Genomic DNA, 5,726 nt, shown 5'->3' with positions numbered 1-5,726 from the left:
TGTTTCATGTCAAACTGACACTTTACAAAATATAAATTTATGTAAAATGAACGTGGTATTAAGTAAACATGATGTATAATTTATATTGTAAAATAACTACTATAACAATAATGCAGTTATTTCCCTAAAAATTCTGTGATGACTGGGGAAAAAATAAATAAGTGCAACATTACATCATGAACACTCATCTTTCCTCTGCCTATCGTCAGCAATCATCATGCGATGGTTGCTAAAGGCAGAGGAATGGTGAGTGTTCATAGGCAGAGGAAAAGTCAGTGTTCATAGGCAGAAGAAAGGTGAGTGTTCTAATCACATCAATAGTTGATGCAGAAGACAGGTTATTGTCTTTTGCGTCAATTATTGATGTAATTATTATTAATAAATGATTCCTCTTTTGCTTAATAAGTTTCATATAACAAAGCAATGGTAATAACAATCCGATAATGAGTTATTGTCTAAATATTCAAATATTATTGTTAAATAAATTTAAAAGTATCAATCACATATATGTTTGGATATGAAAATTTCTGATAAAAGGGGCTGTGCGATAAGTTTATAACATCATGGATTACAGACTTAACTACTCTAGAGTTACATATTTCTTATACAACTCTAGACTATTAGAGTTATATAAGAATTATTCGAAAATTTACATCTATTTTGAAGCATGTTTACTGTGTATATTATTTCAATAGAATATAACGTATTTTCGTTAAAAAAATAAAAACTGAACTAAATTTTCAAAAGACATTATGACATATGGTACGAAATATGTATAATCGATAGATATTGGTGTAGATTTAAATTCAAATAGTTAGTAAAGAAAATAAGTGATAATGATCAAGGTTTATATGAGACATGACTAAAGGATTGGTCATTATAGCTTAATTATTTAACAGAATATGTATTTTTTGAGAAATAAATGAAATAAATTATAATTTCCTTGGTTTTATTGCCGAATCTGTAAATCTGTGAATATTATGTTTTATCATAAAACAAACTATTTTACATTCAGGTAGTTGACAACAAATTTCAATTTTTGTATATTATAAATTATATAATATATAATAGTTAATAATTTGTATGTGAAAAGTAAACATTTTAAAATGTTTCAACCAATCAAGCATTAATTACTTAAAAAATTGTGTAATATTACTTCGTCGCTGTGAGTAATAAAAATGAATAGTGAATACATGTTCTTCGAAATAATTAAGGATTATATTATACTAGTGAAAAATGAAAAGGAACGTTCAAAAACAAAAATACTATTAGAAAAACAAAATTAATGTATTTATTTGCATTAAATACTCAATTCAAAAATTAAAGATTAGTTGAAATCAATCCGTAAGGATGATTACCTCAGTAATTCCTATTCGAAGGGTTATGTTCTTCATGATATTTCTCATAATAAACAGGAGTGTATTTATTATTTTCCTAGAAAATAAAACTAAATTTCAGTATTAGTACAACACAAATAATTCGATCTGATTTCAAATGTTTCATTAATAACACAATAATTAAATAATATTTAGAAATTCATTGATTATTGACTTTAGTTAAAACGGAAAAAAAATTATTAGAAAACGTAGTAAAAACATAATGCTTTAAAACCAATAAAACTGATTAAAAACAATGTGTAATGGCTTTCACTCAACTATAATTATTTTTAGTTTTACCGATACACAAAATAAAATAAGGACTGAAGAAGAGAATAGAGCCCAAAATGCATATCGGTGGTAAATTATAGAAAATAAAAATCTACTTTTCCCATCATGAGGATTCTTCCTGCATGATTTGTTCTTAATAGCAACTTTATGCTAACTTCCAAAGAACACATAACTAGTTGAGAGAACAGCAAGCAATCAAGTACCAAATCAGAGTAATCAACGTCACTACATCTTTTTTAGCATGGATTTCTTTCAGAGAGATGTAAAACAAAGGATTCGTCGCAAAGAAAATTTTGTCAATGTATTGATTGAATACCATTGAAATATTCTGTTCATCGTTTAAAGATTCTATAGTGTCTGTCGATGAACTTTTATCAAGCCATAACGGGCCTTGGATATGGAGACTTCCTCCCCATTGTCATATCAACCTACAACAAAAATCGTTTACATGAAAAGAAACAGTGACGACTTTTTTAAATTCTGTGCTTGAAAACCAAGTTGATGAAAATTCCCATGCATTAAGTTTCTTCTTTCTCTTCGATTAAGTTTTTCAGCTACCAAATCGGGTTTTAAAATTATGAAGAAATCTGACCGATGATAATCGGCGGCTGAAAGAGTGAAGAAAACAACAAGTCTTCCAATTTGATTGATCATATCCAATAAATCACTGCATTTTTGTCACTAGTATGATCTTGTTCCTGTAATTGACCAAAGTAGTACATGATACGTTCACAAATTCTGGTTCGTTTTTGTTTTGTATAAGATAGTTTTAAGATTTCTCGGATCAATATTGTTTTTTTTTACAGGAACGGTTACTATGGATAGTGCTGTTCATCCCATGAGAGAATTTAATGCAAAGCAGTACCTGAACTTTTCATGTCTTGCAAATCTACTGCCATTATACTGCATCAAGAACTTAATAATTTTTAATGAAGTATTTTTAAAGCATGAGAGAAATTCATATATCGAATACCTTAGAGGAAAGTTGGAAAAACCTATGTTATGTGACCGTCAATTTTAAATTCGTCTATTTAGATAAGTTAAGGTTGGCCGAGTAACAAAACTGTTAATTAGTCTTGGATATTTTTTCTTCATTAATTTATTCAATAAATGGAGAAATGAGATAGCATTTTCAGTTATTTGATCGTCATTACATGTATCATTTTCTACTTCACGTTCTAGGTCATCCCAAAAAAACTCAAAACTGATGTCCGGTACTAAAGTCGCCATCTTCTGGTAACTATATTTTTCGTCAACAATAATATCTCTTTAGTATCGATTATTGTTTTATAACTAAAATAAATCTGTTCTGACCATTTGGCTCCAGACGTTAAAATCTACAACACCATAAAATGAAGATGTTTTAGTTACTGTAAGCAAACTAAAATCTTGTAGAGAGCGAGAAAGTTGATTAAATAGCCCCCGAATATTCTCTGAATATTCATCGAATATGCTGTCTGATTATTTCATATTTTATGAAATGAAATATTAGGATGAACTCTTGATACGAGAATTTATTCTATAGTTGATAGTTCCTTAATAGTTCCTTAATCAGATATATCGCCTGTATCTATATCATTTTCTTTGCTAAATATAAACAAAGTTTCTGTGTGTTGCGGCATTCAGCACAATGATTAATTGCATAGAGGGATAAATTTGGAAAGATTCCGAGACAATTTTCTCATTATAACATTTTAATAGAGATAATATCCTTTTCAAATTCTATAGGAAAATAAGTTTCACTACTTCTTGTCTTTTTTCGGTTTGCTTTTGCTTTAATGGCTGTTGACTTAGAAATTGTTTTTCGTTCTAGATATCTTTATAAACATAACGGAATAATAAATAAAATTACAAGTGAGATTGTTGTAGTAAGAAGAACAGCAGAAACATCAGAACTAACTCAGAAAAACACAAAATGTTAAAAGTAAAAGAAACAATTTAAAAATGCTTTATTTGCATAATCAAAATTGCTGTACGAAAATAAATAAATGGTAGAAGTATGTGTAATGTTATGTAAAACTCCCCGAACTTTGAATGAGTGTAACCCTTCTTTGAAGAGTGGACAAACAAAACTTTTTGTTGGGCAAACATAGGAAAACGAATGTGATATATTATTTTGAAAAACACAAAAAACAGAATTAAAGTGATGTTACGTAAAACTGCCCAAAATTTGGAAGGGCTATAATTTTTTTTTTCTTGAAGGATGGGCAAATAAATGGCATAAATTACTTTGAAAAAAAACGCAAATGGGAGAAGATTTTCACAGATGTAAAAATTCAATAAATCAATTTTTTGAAATAAATTGGTATATTATTTGGTAATCTGTTTGCCATGGTATTTAATTTGACATTGCATTTCTTAACTGCTATAGAGTTCGGTAGGCCCAAGATTTCGCACTAATCGATTTACACATGGCTTCGATATAATTATTGGAGTTCATTGAAATAAGAGACGAATAGAATATCTACATAAACATCTGTACGAAAAATATAAGGTACTTTCGTATAAAAAAAAATATTAGAAATTTCTGATATTTGCTTTCACTCAATAGTTACAACTATAGAACATGGATCTTAAATATTAGTAATAATATTGGATTAAAACAATTTGTAAAACAAGTCGTTGTTTTCCCAATTCAAGCTGTATGTTAGAAGAAAGTAAAATTCTAATTACAGTCAAAATGAAAAATCATTACAACTCGCTCGAAGTGCGCACACTGAATGACGTCAACGCACCAACTTCTCAGATCCGTTCAAAACAAAACAATAGAATAATTAAACAAACGAAATAGTGTTAAACAATTTACCTTTAGACAAAGTTGATTCTTTGATATGACCTTTTTGGATAGAGTATGTAGATAAATAGAACACTTCAAAACCAAACTCTACAAAAGAAATTTGAAAGAAACATCAATAGAAAATGAAAATGTCACAAAAGAAATTCATTAATAATAAATTTTAGAAAAGTGGGAGAAGAAATAAAACACGTGTAAAGAAAACGGAAAGAAACTACTTACGCATGCGCTTTTACTTTAAATAACATGCGCGAGCGTAAAAATCGCCATCTACTGGTTTTAGAACTAAGTTTTTATTATATTTTATTTTATCACTCCATCGATCTTTACAAAAACTACATAATTCGTTTTATAAATACGTACAAATTAGTTATTCCAAAAATTTCATGAATTTTGGTTGTGGAATTCATTATTTATCGCGTCACGCAACCGTGGAGTTTCCGAAATTAAGAAGTCTTCGCTTAACGCTCAGGTTAATTACATATAAGCGAGGGAAAATATAGCGATCGGTGAAAAAACGATCCTCTCCCAGATTCCACATTTGTGATCAAAGTTTTTTTTTCTGTATGTATGGATGTTAGTGTGTGGGGGAGAGACAAGATTTTGTTTACCCATTTCGAAACTTAATAATTCCTTTTGTCGAAAAATTTTCAAAATATTGTTGGTTGTTTTTGTATTAGGAGAATTGATGCTATTAAATTTTGGTAGTGAAAAGTCAAGGGGTAACGAGATAGAGATAATCACGTGTCATACATATCTCGAGTGGAGTCGCTCTTAGTGAAATTTTTATTGATAACCCGTTCTTCGGGTCGAGTGGACATACAAGTAATTTTTTGAACAAATGAAATACTTGGAATGTTTTTATTGTTATTATTAATGAAAAGTAGTATTAAAGCTATTACATTTTCTTAGTAAAAATAACTACAGCTATTATTTATACTGCTTATATCTAAGTTTTCTTGGTGCCTGGAATAAAATCCTTCTATCATCTCAACTGCTCTGATTTTACTTTATTAATATCATAGAAGTGTTTTCTTTTTCTCCGTATAAATACCCTTTTATGTTTTAAAAACAATACTTATTTTCTAAAATATACTACCGTAAAATAGTTTACTCTCAAACTAGCCGCAAAACACATTACAAAAGGAAAATAATAAAATTTTATATTTTGATTTTAAAACTTAGAAATCCGTTACTAGCGAAATAAATACATTATTGACCTACCTCAGTTTTCAAAGTAGAATACTTCTTTACAATATGACTGC

This window comes from Centruroides vittatus, unplaced genomic scaffold, assembly GCF_030686945.1.
Source record: "Centruroides vittatus isolate TY-2023 unplaced genomic scaffold, ASM3068694v2 contig_652, whole genome shotgun sequence".
Classification (NCBI taxonomy): domain Eukaryota; kingdom Metazoa; phylum Arthropoda; class Arachnida; order Scorpiones; family Buthidae; genus Centruroides; species Centruroides vittatus.
The sequence above is the reverse complement of the archived record's forward strand: the minus strand, read 5'-3'. Positions refer to the sequence as shown.